The 19,581-nt window shown below is 43.9% G+C and overlaps 1 long non-coding RNA gene across 2 annotated transcripts in view; it reads right to left on the reverse strand.

Moving 5' to 3' along the window:
* Nucleotides 1–19,581, reverse strand: part of LOC142009399 (uncharacterized) — an 80,975-nt gene that overhangs the window by 53,452 nt on the left and 7,942 nt on the right. For both annotated transcript variants that reach the window (XR_012644461.1, XR_012644460.1), the window contains exons 2-3: nucleotides 8,376–8,560; nucleotides 1,066–1,166 (exon numbers count right to left, since the gene is read on the reverse strand). This is a non-coding gene — a long non-coding RNA (uncharacterized LOC142009399). The remainder of the gene's footprint in view (nucleotides 1–1,065; nucleotides 1,167–8,375; nucleotides 8,561–19,581) is intronic.

The following is a 19,581-nucleotide window of genomic DNA, read 5'->3' on the forward strand; positions in this document are numbered from 1 at the left end:
CTTGCAACCCCCCTCTTTTGGGTCAGGAGGACTCCCATGGCTTCAAGATTTAACCATCCAAAACTGTGAAATTCAAGGTTTTGAAATGTTTAGCACAACGGACTGTGAATTTGTTGGAGCCCCACCCATAATGACCAGAGAAGCCCTCCCATTGGTTTTGCTAGTATCTTCACTGAAGCACCACAGTGGTGCAGTTGCAGCATTTCGTGCAGACAAGCCTTTCAGTAAAGTGGTAGATCTCTTTGTCTGGAAGGCAGAATTATAGCCTTCCTTTGGGCAAGTCCAAACTAGTGCAACTTCAGTCCATTGCCTTCAACGCATGATTTAATACAGTTATTGCCACCCCGCAACTCTATCATAACAGTAACAAAAAAAAAAAAAAAAGGATTCCATATGCTACAGAAATCTTTTGTATTGTTCATGCACTACTTACTTCCCTCTCTTAATACTGAAAGTAATTTTCTGCAACCTATTTTGATGGTACATGAGGATGTCCATGAAATTTAATTAAGTATTTGAAACAGTTTGTATCTAATACAATTTAATAAAATAATAAATATTAATAATATATACATATTAAAAAACCATAACACATGAGTCACCTTTATTATGAGCCTCACATTTACCTATAATTCTGAGTGAAGCCAAGAGAATGCCACTGGTGTGTTTTCTACTTCTTTCACCAAAATAACTCAGGGAATTCATAAAGAAAAATGTCATCATTGGAGGTCAGCAATCATGTAATATATATAATTTTGTTATGTTTGGCAGCGGGTTCTCCTCAAATATTTTGCAAATTATCTGAGTACAGAATCCTATTAAATGTTATGGGTGGGTGTGGGGTAGAGGGGGAAGAAATATTCCAAAGATTCTGTCAGTGACAGTAGCTATTAAATTGCATTGTTCTGTATCACTCACATCTCTTCCCCTCCCCGCTCACTTTCTGATTCTTTATTCTAGCCCCTTGTGTCATTTCACCCTCCATTCAGCCCTCCTTCGTTCTGTTTCTTCCCACCAGCTCCTCTGGCACATGCTCTTGCCCTCTGGCTTCTGTGACACTCTTACCTTCTCTTATTTCTTTCTCTTCTCTCTTTCTCCTCACTTTTTCTCTAGTTTCTCCATCTTTTCCCACCTCCACACTAGCCTTGTCAGACGAAACTAAATCACTGAGAAGAATAAGATAAAAATGAGACAAATTACTTCCAAGGGCATCAGGAACTGCCCAGAAAAGGTTCTCTTTCTTTTTAGAAGCTAAATTGATCAGTGAATGTGAGGGCCATTTTCACTTACATTTATCTGAGAAAGATATTACTAGTATCACTTGAGCTCTGCTATTAGCTTAGAAGGTCTCATGGCCATGTGACCAGAAACAAGAATAAAAAAGCATCAGAACATTTAGGTCAAAAAGGCATTTGTAAAGGTTAAATTACAACTTATATAAGCTTGCAGAGAAAAGTCATGCATTTGGTTTGAAGAAAGTAATTTCCAGTTGGCAAAAATAGTCTTATACAGTGTTTCTCAAGGTGTGGTAGTGGTACGTGAAAGGATTTTAAGGGGTACATGGCAGAAAATAAATTACTACAAATCAGGAAATAAAAAATGGGATGGCACTGGGAGAGTGGGTACGGCAGTAAGGCCAAAGTCCTGAAAGAGGGGGTATGCAAATGTTTGAAGTTTGGGCACCACTGGTCTGCTGGAATGACATAAGGTACTACTGGTTACTTAGCTGCTCTTTCAACCTGCAGAGCAATAGCTCTTTATTACAAAGCTCAATGCCAGCCATTACATTGACCATGAGAAGATTGTCATCTCAATTAATACTTATTGTCCTCTATCTTATTAGCATTTTAAATAGTAACTGATATTTCTGAACCCTAGCTGGTAAACACTTAAAAATTACCCTCTCACCCCAGACACACAATAAAGATCATGTACAGGTATCTGTTGCTCAGTTGCTAATAGGGCCACACACTTCAGAATCTGAACTTGGATCTGACCAGATTTGAACAAAATGGGATATTTTCTTTTGACATCCACATAGCATATGCTAGTGCAGCACATGGTATTCATTACTCACGCTAGTGCAGCAAGCATTTAATACATTAGGAACCTCACTTTGAAGGGCATATCTCATTTCTCAATGCAGAGAGGCAGGAGAAGCTAATGCAGACAAGAGTTGGATGGACGCAGGTTTGAAAGATTACACAATGCAGAAATAAAATGTCAGAGCTACGCCTACATTAGAATGCAGGCAGTGAAGCCGCATTCTCTAAGAATTAATAGTCTGAAAAATCCTAGCATAGACGAGGTCTTATTCCAATGTGGAAAACTACACGAGCTAGCATGAATAAAGGAAAGTTGTCTAAATCTCATTCTCTATTTCTCCATCGTTTCTTCACCTCCCATACTGTATCTATCTTTTAAAACATTTTAGGAAACATACCTAAATAAGGAGAAAAGTAGAAACAGCTACATTCTGGTCCAGACATGAATTTCCCCCAAATTCTTGAGATCCTCAGATCAGGGACCTTTTAGTTCAGACCCCTTTCTATTTTGAATGAAATATTTTTATTTTACATTATCTTGCATACAATTATGACCCGCAAACATAGGTTGCCTAACACTACCCAGTTTAAAAACCCTTCCAGCTATTATCTGAAGAGCTCTAATATCTCCATGGCTTGCAGCAGAACTTTGAAATTGGGCAGGAGGGTTATTCTGGGGTCAGGAAAGTGACTTTTAAACAGGTAACCTTAGTACAGATATTTCTTGATTTTGAAATTTGAGTAGCATTCTTTTGATGTCTCTTTTTCTATAATACAATATATAATTTATAAATACACTGGAGTTTATGGTGACAACATAATGCTCCTTTGGGATAGTATCTGCTGATCTCTGGAAATAACATACCCTTACCTTATGGCTTCGGACAAGAGCAGATCAGGATTTTAACACATAGCAGTAATTTTCAACAATAACTGTTAGCTCTTCTAAACATAGTGTTAAGAAGAAAACAAAAATGTGTCAATCGCCAGTGCGCTTTGTCTCTCTGAGATGTAAGAATTTGGGCCTCTGATTATGGTTTTCAAAGGCCAAAAGCATCTTATTATACTGATTCTGGTCTTGTCCTAACATATGCAACACTCATTAATGCTGATGTGAGTTATACTTGCTTATCAAAAGGAAAACAGAAGACTACCACACTGCAACCTTCCTGTGCAAAGAATTTCCATTGACTTCAATAGGAGCTCTGCACAATAAATCACAGCAGGATCATCTCCAAGTATGAAAAGCAAGGCAATATTTAATGATTTGCACATGTGCAAAGCCTTCCTGGCTTTTGTTTTGTATTTTATTAGTGTTTGGTGTTTTATTTAGTAATCGCTCTTGTTTCACTGGAGTAGTTATTTCAGACTGAAAAGAATCAATGTTAGCAGGATGAATTCTAGGGCATACATTTTTATTTATTGAAATTTTTAATTTATACTTAATGAAATAGTTTAACAATGATTTCAAAATCAATTATTAAATAATAGCTTTCTAGTATTGTTAATGCCATGGTGAATGCAGCAGGAGAGTTAATAGCCACAACAAATTGAAAATTATCATTCCATATGCCTTTGACAAATCAATGGAACACTGAATTCTTACTATTGTTATTACTTATAATTTGTTAAAACTTTTCACTGCATGCAAACTATTTCTACAACAAAGCACGTGTCAATTTTTGTCTTCTCTTGTGCAATATCTCTGTGCTTACACGCTATTTAAATAAACTCCCATTATTGTCAGTGGAATGACTTTCTGTAGGAAAATATTTGTGTCTCTTCATTGGACATCTGCTGTTGGTACTAAAGCATTCAAGGGGGGAAAAGTGACTGCATGAAGCACATTTAACTTTCACACCTCTTCAGCCTCCGTGTGAACATCAGGCAGTCAGGATTTTCCCTGCTAAGCCTAAAAAAGCAGTTATTTGAAAAAAGAAGACCAAAGAGGAGGATGATTTATTTTACATTCAGAATTCAGTTCAAAATTGTTTAATCTGCCCTTCAATGCTACCAGTTTGCTCCCAAAAAACCTAAGTACTATCAAATGCAATGATTTTCTCTTTTAAACAAAATAGCACCTGACACAAATGGCAAAATTTGAGATAACCACTTGGTTTACATCTTTAGCTTCTAAATGTATCCCCTCTCAACTTCATAGGCTTTCTAAAGTAAAATATAAAGCCAGTGCAGGTGGTGGAATTAAAGGTTGTAGAGGCATCTATGCTCCCTGCATTGCCTCTTTTATGGGCTTTGCATCACTGCCATGTCTGCTTGCTCTGAGTTGTTTTAGATTAGACGGTGGCATAGTGCTTTTACAACACTATCAATTGCCACTAAAGGAGTAGTGTTCATAGAAAAATCAATGTTTTCATGAAAGATAGGAACATAATATAATGCGCACTTCCTTTACCAGTCAACTATAACCAGCGGAGCTGACAGACACTGTGGGCCCCGGGACAAAGTGGGAGGGGGTCCTGGCTCCATAGCCCTGAAAAGGGTGGGCCAAGGCAGGAAGGAGCAGGGTTTAGGACAGTCAGCCTTAAGTACTGCTCAGGCCATAGCACTGCACCTTCCCCCCACCTCAAAGCCACACAGATCTATTTTGGCAGTGGTGGTGGGTGGCTGAAGCTCGAGGCCCCTTTGAAACGCCTGGCCCCCATGCAACTGCTCCTTTTGCCTGCCTTGTTGGTGGGCCTGAGTGTAACACAGAGAAACAAAACAAAAATAAAGCAGCAGAAATGTGGCATTTTAAAGGCTGACAAAATGATGAGCTTTCATGGGACATACCCACTTCTTCAGATCAATTTCATTTCCAATACAGACTGACATTTATAGGTACAAAGGACCAAAAAAATTTTTTTTCAGTAAAAACTGACAAACCAAATAGGATTGAAGGAAGTGAGTGAGAGGTGGGGGGACATTAATTGTCCTGTCTGAGCATCAAAGGAAGGCAAGTAGTCCTTGTAATGCATGAGGTAGTTGATGTCTCTTTTCATATCATGTGTTAATGTGCCAGATTTGAATATGTACTCACAAATCTCTCATTGTAATCTGTTGTTAAATCCTCTGGGTTCCAGGACACAAATTCTCAGGTCTTTAACAGAATGGTCCACTCCATTGAAGTGTTCACTGACCAGCTTATGCATATTGAGTTTCTTGACATCTGCTCTGTGTCCATTTATTCTTTGGTGAAGGTTTGCCCAGTCTGTCCAATGTACATAGTGTCAGGGCATTGGTGGCACATAATGGCATATATAAGGTTGCTGGAAGTGCACGAGAATGTGCCTTTGACCTTGTAACTAACATGGTTAGGTCAAGTGATGGTATCCCCAGAATACATCTGTGGACAAAGTTGGCAGCAGGGTTTATTGCAAGGAAAAGTTCCAGAATTAGTATTACTGTGGTGTTGCTTGTGATTGCTGGTGAGAATCTTTCTCAGGTTAGGAGGTTGTCTATAGGAAAGGACAGGCTTGTCACCTAGAACCTTCTGGAGTGTAGCATCCTGATCCAGAATAGGTTGTACAGTGGTATCCAGGAAATGTATTTCTCATGTGGAATAGTCAAGGCTGAGACTGATGGTAGGATGCAGATTGCTAAAGCTGGGGACAGTCTGGGGCTGTGAGCAAGAGGGAGGATTAAAACTTGGTGGAGGGTTGGGTTGTGGGGGCTGGTGCATGGGCTGGGGGAGGTCCATGGGGTGGGTGGTGGGGGGTCAGGCTGCAGCAGTTTAGGGTATGCGGGGATGGCGGTGGGGGGTATTAAGGCTGAGGCGGTTTGGGTGCATGGGGTGGGTGGGAGGATTAAGGCTGCGGTGGTTTAGGTGTGTGGGGCCAGGGGTGGGAGTCAGGCTGCAGTAGGTTGGGGTCTGCGGGGGGTCAGGCTGCGGCGGGCTGGAGCCATGAGGAGGGAGTTAGGTTCGTATTAGTGGGGAGAGTTCCAGTGAACAAAGATAAGTATATGTGTCCGTCATTTAAGTGAGTACTCGTAAGTAAAGTATTTGTTTAATGTGGGATGAGTGTATATATTCAAATTCGATGCATTAACACGAGGTATGAACAGAGACATCAATTACATCACGCATTACATGGACTGCTTCCCTTTCTTTGATGCTCATAATTATCTCAGACAGGACAATTAACATCCCCCCACCGCTCGCCCTCTTCCTTCAATCCTATTTCATTTGTCAGTTTTTATTGCAATTTTTTTTTGATCCTCTGTACTTATTAATGTCAGTCTGTACTGGAAATTAAATTGATCTGAAGAAGCGGGTCTGTCCCATGAAAGCTCATCACCGAATAAATAATTTTGTTAGTCTTTAAAGTACTACATTTCTGTTGCTTTTTTTTGTTGGAGTACAGACTAACACGGCTACCTCTCTGTTACTCTTACAAAACAAAAATAGTTATCCTTAATTACAAGTCTTACACCCTCTGAAATGATTGCATCCAACCATCTGTAAAAAGATCTCCAACAACGGTGTTGACAACATGAATGTAACATCTCTAGAGAAGCGTTAGTCGTGAAGAGATGGACTTAGCTTTCATTCCATTTCCATGAGAGAGAGAGAGAGAGAGAGAGAGAGAGAGAGTCACTGTGTATTTTACTAATTGTATTTCCTAAAATTCTAATTCCCCCGCAGCCTGTGCTTTTGGAAAAAAACCACATTCTTATGTCAGGGTACACATGCTAATATGCAATGCTAGTTGAAAGAAAAAAAATCTTTAGAAATGGACAAACTATAGACATGTCCATTAGCTGAATGCTAAAAAATTATATTAAGTGTGGCTGTTTAGCTAGCTACCACCGTTATACATCTTAAATTGAATGAACTTCAGACACAGAAACATTTTTCTCCTGTCTGTGAAAGGAAACGCTGGCTGAAAGTGATGGAAACCACTGCAGAGGTAATATAACTGTGTAACAGGAACACAAAGACATCTGGACAGGCTGTTTTCTTCCAACATCTCTTGTTGTTTCTAATTATAGGATGTGTCCAGCCATTAGAAAGCTGAACTGAATTCCCCTGTATAGGGCTTGTCTACTTGGGAATATAGGCCTCTGTCTATTGCGGTATACAAGTTGAAACTCTCTAATCCAGTACTCTCTGGTCTGGCAACACCTGTGGTCCAGCATGATTTTATTTATCTGGATGTCCACTGATCATGGTGTGGCCAAGTTTCCCATGGTCCCATAAAGTTTGTTTCCAGCTACCAGTCCTGGCTTTCAGTGTTCTGAGCTGTTATTTAGCTGTAATTTACCCCTTAATGTCTTCTAAGAGCCCAGTAAGCAGGGAAGTGTTGGTAATGCTGCTAGACAATATTGACCTCCTGTGGTTCACAAATTCTCTGGTATGGCACCGGTCCTGTCCTGTAGGTGCTGGACTAGAGAGGTTCAAACAGTCACTGTAACAGCACTCTGTTCCGGTATGTAAGTGACCCCATTCCAGGAAAAAGACTCTACTTTGGAACTCTAAGATGCTTGCTTACCTGACAGTGTTATTTCCCAAATTTCTGTTCCTTTCAGTCTTACTGCTTGAGATAGATGGAAATAGAATCACTGTTAAGCACAGGAAGTATTGGGGATGAGGCCAAGCAAAGGTCAACTAAGTATATAGGGAAGAACAATGTTGAGCTGTGGTGAAAAGAAACTGGATTTGCTGAGGTAGCAGATGGAGACTCAAGAAGGGGATGAAAAGAAGGAAGTGACATGATCATATAAACAGACAAGTGTTATGACCTTAGGGCTTGCATTTTTATAAGCACAAGAGAAGCAGTGCCTCTGCTTAGGCAGACAGACAGAACATCAGACTATGGCTCTGTGATATTTTTGACAATAAAAAGGACAATAGACCAAGATTGGTCTCTTGAGCCATGTCACCATAAAGTATTTTTAAATAAAAAGTAAAAAGCCAAAAGCCGTTTCAACCTTTGTGGACAGCTAAAGGGGCCAACAGCTCCTGTTTTAAATGTAGGCAATCAGAAGTACAGAACAGATTTGGTTGTCAGTAGATGCATCTACCCTAACACAGGAGCTGATGGCAGGTACATTTCTTCCATCTTTATTCACAGAAACATGTAAAGGGTTTTATTGAGACTACACTGGAAAGAGATCAACCACAAGTTCGTGTTCTAACTAAGTTAGTCTTGAAACCACCAGTTGCTGGCTACCCACCTTCATTCAACCTCACCCATGTTTTCTCAGGTGTTATCATGACAACCCATGAAAGGATGAAGAGGGCTTCCTGTTCCCTGGTGCATTTCCTCTATAAGTCATAAGCCAGCAGTGTTGTGTGCTGCTCTCTTACCCACTGCTGCATCTGAGTCCTACCTTAGGCCTCAGTCTGAAGGATGCTGATCTCCACTGAATATTTCATCTCTTCTTCTCTTCTCTTTCTCCAGAAAACTAGGTATTGGTAACAAAGAACTCATAGGTTCCCGGTGAGTCAATAGTTAAAGGTTGTTCCTCCCTTTCCTTTTGGATTTTTCTTCTAGTGTTCACTTCACAATCCAGACCTATTTTAAGAGTAAGTAAAGAAATGACAAGCAGGATTTTTCTAAAACATTTTCAGGGCCTAGTTTTTTCATTAAAAACAAACAATTAAGCCCCTCTTTGGTCCCATCATTTCCACATCTCATGCTGCTGACACACAATCCAGAGGGACCGAATAGGAAAAAGACTCTTTGGCACAATTATGTCTTTAATTTTGCTCACACAAATCATCATCAGCACCAAGAAGGCATCCAGTCATGTTATACTTGACAATATTTTATCAGATTTGGAAAATCTTGCAGTGGTTTGAGCTTTGCACAGCCTAGTGAGAGACCTGGGAACAATTCCAATGCCAGCTGGCCCTGGTAGTAATGAGCAGGAAACATGATCAGTCTTTGTGGGTGATGGAACAGCTTGCATCACTCTTCGGTGACTCTTCTAGCTGAGTAAGGAGGGACCCTGGACTCCAAAAACTGCACAGTCTAGCTTTCCACACACAGAAAAAGACAAGGCCTGAGGATCCAAATTTTTAAGAATCCCCCCACAAAAAGACTTGATTGTATTTAATAATTGAGCTAGCTGGCTTACTCAAAATGATATAGTTAGTACTTACTCAACACTCTTCATCTACAAAATACTTGACAAATAAAACTTATCCTTTCTGCATTCCTGGATGTAGGTAGTTGGAGTACTATTCCTCTTGGATAACTAGGATTTCCTTTCAAATAAGCTGGGTGAATAGTTTATTGAAATTTCTGACTGCCCACGCCAAGGCAAGATAGATAGATAGACAGGTAGATAGACAGACAGATGCTTTGTTGACCATGAAACGTTTCTTTATTGTATAGCATTTTAATGCTTTAAAAGTTTTCTTTTAACAAAATTAAAGAAAATATTTAAACATCAAAACATTCATCTTCAAACATATCAAAACTATTTCTGTTTTTTTTTTCAGAAATATTTGCAGACCAAAATATTCAGGCAAAACTGACATTAACTTGTGAAATGTCACTGTGTGGCCGAACCAGCATTTTTCAATGGCTAAAGATTTGGCCAAAAATGTTTGCCTACCTCTAATCTTAATTGGGGATTTGTTTGGTATTTTTATCACTGCATCATGGTAACACAGGGGACTACAATCTGTAATATTTAGATCTTTTCTCCATCATGGTATGTCAGTATACCCAGATGCTACTAAACACCTGGGCCTTATGGGGGACTAGGAAAGGGTAATCCCACTTTTGGAGGAACATATTGAGCTCCTTTGGGAATAGTTTATCTGCTTTGGTACCCACCTATGCCACTTTCTCACCTGTGGCTCCAAGTACAGGTTGCATCTCCCTAAAACAGAACTATCTGGTCTGGCAACATCCATGGTCTGGGTGGACCACAGATATTCCTGGACCAAAGAGAACTAGAGCAGGCAGCTAGGCCAGTGATCGGGAGCCTGGCCAGGGCCAGGAACCTGGTGGCAGTATGTCCAGGAGCCCAGCATATATCAGCTTGGCCAGGGCTGGCTCTGTGTTCCAGGGGGCAAGAAGCCTGGTGTCTGGAAGGCTGGGGCTGGTGTTCAGACAGCTAGGGCTAGAGTCCAGCAGCCTGGCAAGCCTCTGGCAGACCAGCTGAGGCTGGAGCTGGAGCTAGTGCTGAGCAGCCCACTGGGGCCAACAAGAGGCGAGCTGGCTGGGGCCAGCATCTGGCATTCAAATAAGGGTTAGCAGCTTGTCTAGGGCAGAGGTGGAAGGCTGGCTTGGAGCAGAAGCTGGGCCAGTGACTGCGAGGGGCAGTGGGCTGGAGGGCTAGTGGCAGGGGACTATCCTGATCTGGCAAAGTTCCTTGTTTCTGAACATTCAGACCCTGAGGTTATTGGACCAGGGAGGCCCAACCTGTAACTGTTTGCATGTGACAGTTGCCACACCCCAAGAAACAATTATGATGAACAGGCCAAATAATGTGAGGAAAGCTGTTGGGTTTCTCACCCTTGATAAGGTAGGAAGACTGCTCTTCTCCAGCACATGAATACTGGTCAGCGGCCATGCTGGAGAAAATCACTTTGTGATTTTGCAGCTATGCAGATGGTTCAGTAACATGCTGTGGGGCATGGAGAGCATGACAAGGCATGGAAGATGTCCTGATCAGCCACTGCAGCTAACAATTCTTTGTGCCCCTGGAATCTGGCTTCCACAGCCAAGAGAACAGGACTTTCCCTGTGCAACAGCTTTCTCATTTAAAAATTTCCTGCACAGGTTTTCTTGCAATTCTCATCCCATTTATAGCTTATCAGATCTCCTCATTATTAATTCAAGTCCTGCTGTGATGGTGGTGCGGCAAAGCGACAGGTGGAGGTGACCACTGGCAGTTGTAGCCATAATCCTGCACATAGCTGGCTTTGGGACTAGTGATCATTCTGCTCCATCCCCTCGGACAGCAGAGAAGTTCAGCAGCATCCTAGGCAACTGAGCAGCCCTTTTTGAGACAGCACTACTCACCCTTCTTAAGGGAAGGGGCTAGAAAAGGTGCCCAAAACATTGCCTGCCTCACAATATCTGGCCAGACTACCAAGACTGGCAGATCATCCTATACTAGTCAAAAAACAATAAAGAAGAAAAGACTCATCCTAGGAGCATGGAATATCTACACCCTTATGAATAAAGGCACTGCACAAAGACTTCAGAAAAGAACAGCTCTTGTCTCCAGGAAACTTGCCCACTATACTATTGATATTGCAGGTCTGAGTGAGACTGGACTGGCTGCAGAAGGTTCCATCAGTGAGCTAGGAGGCAATTACACTTTGTTTTGGAAAGGAAAAGCAGAGGATGAAGATAGGATTCTTGGACTTGGATTTGGCATAAGGATGTCACTCCCGAAACAACTGCTGGGTGGCCTGACTCATGAGACTTTGATTTCCCCTCAGTTCTCTGCATCATGTCACTCTCATCAGTGCCTATACGCCTACACTGACGAGCATGGAGGAAAGCAAGGAGCAGTTCTACTCTGACCTGGATTCCATTATCAGATCAAGCCCTGCATATGACAAACTCATCTTGCAGGGAGATTTTAGCACTAGAGTTGCTAAAGACAGCAGTGGCTGAAGAGGTATGATAGACAACATGGGGTGGGAGAGATGAAAAACCAATGGACTCCTCTTGAGCAAATGTGCAAAACATACTCTGCTCATCACTAATACCATCTTTAGACAAAATGATAAATGTAAATAATAGGGATACACCTACAGAATGCACCAGCCATGCATGGTGCAGAATGCTGGGACAGGCTACAGCCTGATAAGAGTTGTTTCTGCATATAGTCCCCTCACAGCGTAAACGTCTCAAATTTAATAGAACAGCCTTCAACACAGCTATGCTCAAGCATGCCAACAATCAGGTGCAGTTTCAGCTGTCACTCAATGACAAGCTTTTTTCATACCCACCAATCACTGGCAACCAACCAGAAAAACAGAACCAGTTGAAATGTGATTATGGACGTAACTAAAATCACTACTGAACCAAAGAAAAGGGTATACCAGCACTGGTTCAATGAGAACAAAGACATCTCCAAATTCATATCTAATGAACAGAAAGCATTTGTTAAATGCCAGAATGAATTCACTTCCACCTCAAAGAAAGTTAGGGTTGAGTACCTACAGAGCAAGACAGCCCAGTGTGAAGTAAGGGGAATGCAGGATGAGTGGTGGGAGAGGAAAGGTGCAGATGTCTAGCATTACACAGATACAAACAACACAAAGATGTTCTTTGATTTTCTCAAAGCAGTCTATGTATCAATGAAATCTGGTGCAGCTCCCTTGAAGTTGGCAGAAGAGACCACCCTCCCCAGAGACAAGGAGGGAATCATACAGAGATGGGCTGGACACATCAGTAGGCTACTCAATAAACTATCCCCAGTTGATTGGCATGTCATTGATCTTTTACCAGAGAAACCCATCTAAGAGGGTCTCAATCACCCTCCATTATTTGAGAAAGGTATAAAAGACAACTCTGTCAAAGCATCTGGAAAGTATGATATCCCAGTAGAATTGTATAAAGGAGCTGGCCCAAAAGCTATCATGACACCTTGAATAGCCTTTGAAAGGAAGAAGAAATTCCGCAGACACAAAAGCAGTAAAGATGACTTCAGAAACTATAGAGGAATTGCTCTCCTCTGTATAGCAGGCAAAACACTAGCTCACATTCTACTGAACAGAGTCATTGCAAACATATCTAACAAGAATCTGCTAGAAGCATGGTATGGGTTTAGATCAGGTGGTAGCACTATAGACATGATCTTTGTTGTAAAGCAGGTCCAGGAAAAAGAAAAAAAACCAGAGCAGAACATGGACCTGTATGCAGCTTTCATTGATTTAATCAAAGCTTTCACTATGGTCAACAGAGAGCATTTATGGGCTATTAAACTGGGCTGCCCAAAAAGATTGATGCAAATTATCTGTCTGTTCCAAGACCACATGCTGGTGCATGTAATTGTCAGTGGTGACATTTATGACACACTGGAAATCTCAGGTAGTGTGAAGCAAGGCTGCATACTTGCTCTTCAACCTGTTTTTTTTTTTGCATGTGTTCTCAGCTATGCAACAAGGGTCTTGGATCAGGGGATATACTTCTGTTACCAGCTTGATGGCTCCCTCTTTGATCTCCAAGACCCCTTGGAGAGGCTTCGCATTGAGGCACTTTTTGCATATGTCTGTGCCTCGATGTTTCATAGATAAGACGATCTTCAGGTCATTGTTGATAGATTTTCTGAAGAATTACTGCTCTTTGGCCTCATCATCAGTCTTGGGAAAATAGAGGTCTTGTTTCAAAGATCACCACTTTCCAATGCCTCAGTGCCAGCCATCTTCATCCATGGCACACAGGTAAAAACATGTAGATCAGCTCAAGTAGGTGGGGAGTACCATCTCAGGTGATGGCTCCCTTGATAAGGAAATCTCTAAAAGCAGTAAAGCCAGCCAGGCCTTTGACTGACTTCACACATAAATTCTTAATCAACACATCAGCCGTCTCTCCACCAAACTGAAAACCTACAGTGCAGTGGTTCTAACATCTCTCCTGTGTGGATGTGAGACACAGAGTCTTTATAGATGTCACATTAAACAGCTTGAGCAACTTCACATGCACTCATTCTGACCAATAATGAGCATTCATTGACAAGACATAGTGACCAGCATTAAGGTCCTTGATGGAGCAAATACAACCAGCACTGAGGAAATGTTATTGAAAGCATAAGTTAGGCAGACAGGCCATTTCATCAGAATTAAAGACTACCATCCCCCAAAACACAGCATGTATGGTGAGTTGAGTCAGGGCAAAAGAAAGAAGGGTTGTCCATTTAAGTACTTCAAAGATAATCTGAAGATAGTTTCCAGTGTGATGGCATCAATACCAAAGAAGCTGAGCAAATGGTTCAGAACAGGACGCACTGTCAGTCTCTGATAAGACCACAACATGACAAGTTGGAGAAGAATTGACACAAATACAGGCTGCACACAAAAGGCACCAGAGAGGTGCCTCATTAAACATCTGTGAGGGAGTGGAGAAAGGAGAGCCCAGTATCCAAAGGGTTAAAGAAGGGCTCTGGGCTCTGCTAGCCCCACCCTACTTTACCAGTCCCAGGCCTGAAAGGAATAGCAATAGGAACCAGTGCCAGGCCTGGCTCACTTTGGAGCTGACTAGGAAGGAGGCAGGAACTCAGTTCCACAGTGCACAAACACAGACCTATGCCTGTCTGCTCAGCACTAGGGGATGATCAAAGTAATGTTTGTGCCTTCCTCCAATATCTGAATAAGAACTGACAGTTTTCTATTTGCATTGTAACATGAGCAAAAGAGAGTTCCTACTTCATATCTTTATAGGGAGGGTAACTTCATACTTTGGATCATGTGGGATGGCCTTGACAGCTTATGGAATTTGAGACACGCTCATTTGTTCTTGTGCCAATGGCACTGCACTTATTGGGTGTAGATAAATGGAGATATACATTCAAGATAAATATTTACAGTATAAGTGTATGTCATCCACTAGAAACCTGGAAATCTCCCCTTTCTATTAGTATCAGGCACCTGTTTCTATTCCTCCACTCTTCTGAGAAACTGGACCTTAAACCTGTTTCTATTCCAGAATCAATAATATTCATTCTTGGACTGTGGGAAAATGTTGTCTGAGTAGGGGGAAGAAAGGAAGTCTTTTTTCTGGAAGTCTGATTTTTTTAAGGCAGCTATTTGAAGTGCTCTGAGGTCTGTAATGTTGGAAATAGACAAGAAAAAGAAAAATTAATGGGCAGAGACAGATCAGCTAGTCAAGGACACATAATAAATTGTGGGATACTGTGATGAGTTTTATTTAATACATGGTTGTGCAAGTTCATCATTACATATGGAATATAGATATACTACAATTTGAACCTCTCTAATCCAGCACTCTCAACATCCACTGTCTGGCATGATTTTAGTTTGCCAGATGGCCACTTAGTGTGGCCAAGTTTCCCTTGGTCCTGTAGAGTTTGTTTCCAGCCACCAGTTCTGGCTCAAAGTGTTCTGTGTGGTTTTTTAGCTGTAATTTACCCCAAATGTCTTCTAAGAGCCCACTAAGCAGCGGAAGTGCTGGTAATGCTGCTAGGCAACACTGACCTTCCATAGTTTGGCAAGTTCTCTTACTCAGTACTGGTCAGGTCCCGGGTGTGTTGGACTAAAGAGGTTCAACCTGAAGAATACTTACTCATTGTTGCTTGGGTCTTTCAAGGCAAGAAGCTGCAGGGGTGGGAGTGCAGGAGTCAGAGCAGGGGGTTGGGGTAGGAGGTTGGGGATGTGGGAAGTCAGGGTTAGGAGGGTGAGGAGGGGCTCAGGGCAGGGGGTGGGGAGTACAGGAGGCAGAGGAGGGGACTGGGAAACATGTGGGGGCTCAGGGAAGAGGTGTAGGGGTAACTTGGCTTTTCCCTGGGGCCAGCCACCCCCAGCATCACACTATTATAGATGGGGTGGCTGGGGCTGTGCAGGGCACCTGCAGCTGCTCCCTGGGGCCAGCTAAGGGCAGCAGGAGCTGTGCAGGCTGCCTGCTGGTTCACCCTGGGGCTGGCTCAGGGAGACAGGGGCTGCATAGCCCTGTAGGCAGCTGCGCCCTGGGGCTGGAGCACTCACTGCCCCCCAGTCAATCTGGGGGTCTAACAGTCCTCCCCTCATGCTTGTTTCCCCCCTGTGGTCACTCATGGTTTTAACTGTCCCTGTTACCACCCCCACCCCCCTTTCTGTTTGACAACAAGCAATCACATTGCACGCAATCCCATTGTCCTGACACAACCAAATCCTGACCTGGCTTTAACTTAGGATAAGAGGAAGCTGCACACCAGATTGGGTGGTCCTATCTCTTACTATTTAGAAGAGTTCTAGAACAAATGGATTTACAGATGGATGGATGAACAAATGCACAAGCTCCCTCTAATGTATAGTGGATTCCCACATTTAAAAACAAAACAAGAAAAACCCTTGTATTTTATTTGCTCACCTGCGTTACCTGCCAACATAAATAAAATTTAGAAAATCAGCAATTAAGTCAACATTCTCATTCACCTCAATCTAACCTTGCATGCCTTACCATCCAAACAATGTCTTACAGCTCTCTGCGACAAGGTGTACCAGCCCCTGGCTCGTCAGGGGGGTGGGAACCAGTCTTGCTGGCTGGAAAAGTCCCCTCCTCCATGGCCCTGCTGGACATGCTCCAACTGTAGCTCCAGTATAAAGGCCAGGGAGGCCAGTCAGGTGGGGCCGGCCACCATAGGGGAAAGAGCTTCTGCTAGAACCTGGGCGGAGCAGCAGCAGCCGCCACCACCATCACCACTGCCCCTGCTGCCGCCTGGGTAGAAAGCAGCCAAAGGCAGGAAATTGGGAGGTGACCCAGGAGCTCAGCATGTTGTGGTGGGGATCCCCACTGAGCTGGTGGTTGGGGAGACACACCCACCACCACACTGGGCCCTGGGCTGGAGCTCAGTGGAGAGGGAGGACCCGGGCTCCCCTAGCCCCACCCCTGTGACCCCAAGGAAATGTGAGTACTGACTAGGCCACTGGGCCTGTGTACACTGACTAGGCTGCTGAGGCATGATTGACTGGATACAGACTAGACCATGGGGGCCTGAGGGACAGCAGGGAAGTCCTCTGAAGAGGCGCAGGGCTGGAGGCCCTGCCACAATCTGCCTTTTGAGTTGTCCAAAGCAGCTGGCTAAAATTCAGGTTTTTGCGGGTTGTCTCTATCACGAGTACAAGCTGATGATCAAGTCAGGTATTTCTTTGATTCAATCTTGTTTACTTACAAAAATTGTACAAGTTCTGTTTCCCGGAACACATTAGGACTCAAAAAGCAGGAGAGAGTGCCTTTGCTGACTGTTCCAAGCCCAGTTCTAGCCAGCACTTAACCCAAAGCTTTCTCTCTTGTTTTTTTTGTTGTGGTCACATTACTGGTGCTTCTATGGCTGTGTCTGGCACTTCCTTGATGCCTTCTCTGACTCTACACACACACACTACATACACATGTGGACCCCTCCAACAATCAAAAGCCAGGAACCTACTTCGCCTGTGTTTTTGGGCATAAACTCTTATATAAGCTGTATTGAAAACTGCCTGGTGTAAGGTGAGATGAATTGTATCTCACTCTCTTCAGAAGCATCCAGTTCTTAATCTGTCTGTGTAGTTTAGGTGCTCATGTGATATTACTGTGAACTGTAAGAAGTAAAGTGGTGTTATATTATAACCATCCATGAAAGAGTATTTTATGTTTGCATGTAACATTTCTGTCCGTGGAACAGAAAAAGGACAGTTACCTATTCCGTAACTGGTGTTCTTCAAGATGTGTTGCTCAGGTCCATTCCAAGCTGGGAGTGCGCTGGCACATGCCCAGTTGCTGGAAGCTTTTTGCCTTAGCCAGCAGCCATAGGGTTGGTGCAGGGCCCCCTGGAGTGGAACCTGTACGGCGCCCAATATATGCACTGCCCAATCCACCCCCTGCTCAGTTCCTTCTTGCTGGCTACTCCGACAGTGGGGAAGCGGAAGGGTTTTGGAATGGACACGAGCAACACATCTCAAAGAACACCAGTTACAGAACAGGTAACTGTCTTTTCTTCTTCGAGTGATTGCTCATGTGCATTCCAAGTTGGGTGAGTACAAGCCAATGCCTAGGAGATGGGGTCGGAGTCCCGTATGGAATGTAGCACAGCCCTGCCTACTGCAGTGTTATCTCTACCGTGTTGTGTCACCACATAATGGGCTATGAATGTGTGTATGGAGGACCAGGTGCCCACCCTGCAGATATTCTAGACAGGGACTCAGGCCAGATATGCTGCTGAGGAAGCTTGAGCTCTGTCAGAGTAAGCTCTGATCAGGCCAGGGGGGACCCCCACCAGCTTATACCATTCCTTAATGCAGGCCACTATGCAGGAGGAGATCCACTGGGAGGAGACAGGGAGGCCCTTCATCCTGTCTGCCACTGCCACAAACAGCTGTTGGGACTTCCTAAAAGGTTTGGTCTTGTCCATATAGAAGGCCAGTGTACCCCGAACATCCAAAGTACACAGACTCTGCTCCCTAGGGGAGACATGAGGCTTCTGGTGAAAGACCGGTAGGGAAATGTCCTGGTTAACATGAAAGGGGGAGACCACCTTTGGCAGAGATGCCAGGTGGGGCCTCAACCTGACCGTGTCCTTGTGGAACACCGGGTAGCATGGTCCACCATTAGGCCCTTAGTTCTGACGCCCTCCTGGCTGAAGTAATTGCCACCAAGAATGCTGTTTTGTAACTAAGAAACAGGAGGGAACAGAAAGCGAGGGGTCCAAAAGGTGCCCCCATGAGTCTCGACAATACCAGATGGAGGTCCCACACTGGCAGAGGGGGACACACCTGCGGCCTGACCCTTTCCATGCCCTTCACACACCGCTTTACTACGGGGTCTGAAAAGACTGATGACAGGCCCAGCCCAGGCAGCAGCTACGTACACCTTGATAGAGGATAGTAATAACCCTTCCTGACTCAAGACAAACAAGTAGTCCAGAACAACCAGTATCGGAGTCTGCCCCAGGGATAACCCCTTTTGAGTTGCCCAGAGAGAAAATCTTTTCCATTTGGCGACATATATTGCCCGTATGGAGGACTTCCTGATGTTCAACAGCATGTCTTTCACTGGTCCCGAGCACGAGAGCTCCCCTGCTTTCAGCCATGGAGCTTCCACACTGTGAGATGTAGCGCTTGAAGGTTGGGGTGCTACAGTTTCCCCTCCTCCTGCGTCAACAGGTCTGCGCATAATGGGGGGCGATTGGGTCGCAGATAGACAGCTCCAAGAGGGTTGAGTACCAGTGTTGTCGAGTCCACGCTGGAGCCACTAGGATGATCGATGCCCTGTCTGACCGAATTTTGAGTAGGGTCCAGTGGATGAGTGGCACTGGAGGGAAGGCGTAAAGCAGAAAGCCTGACCAGTGAATGTGGAACACATCTGCCCAGGAGTCCAGGCTCCAATTCTGGTACGAGCAGAATGTCTGACACTTCATGTTGAGATGGGAGGGAAATAAGTCTATTTAGCAATGTCCCCACTTCTGGAAAATTAAATACAGAAGTTCCGGGTGTAATGACCACTTGTGGTCCACGACAGACCTGCTGAGATGGTCCACCAGGGCGTTATGGACCCCTGGAAAGTAATATGCTTTCAGGAGAATTTGATGTTGAATGCAAAATTCCCAGAGCTTGAGGGCCTCGTAACACAGGGGAGAGAAGTGTGCGCCCCCTTACTTGTTTATATAGTACATTGCTGTGGTATTGTCTGTGCTGGGGTGCCCGGTCTCAACATTCCCCCAGCCCACAGCTCCCTGCGCAACCCCCCCAGCCAGCTCCCAACACCTACCCCATCCCATTCCAACCCACCCCCCCAGCTCCCCGCACCACCCCAGGTACCTCTGCTGCAGCCAGGAGGAACAAGCCACCACCTGAGGCACCTACAGGTTTCAACCCTCCCTCCCTCCCTCTCATGGTCCCAAACTGCTCCCAGCCTTTAACCCCCTCCCA

Source organism: Carettochelys insculpta, chromosome 2, assembly GCF_033958435.1.
Source record: "Carettochelys insculpta isolate YL-2023 chromosome 2, ASM3395843v1, whole genome shotgun sequence".
Taxonomy (NCBI): Eukaryota; Metazoa; Chordata; order Testudines; family Carettochelyidae; genus Carettochelys; species Carettochelys insculpta.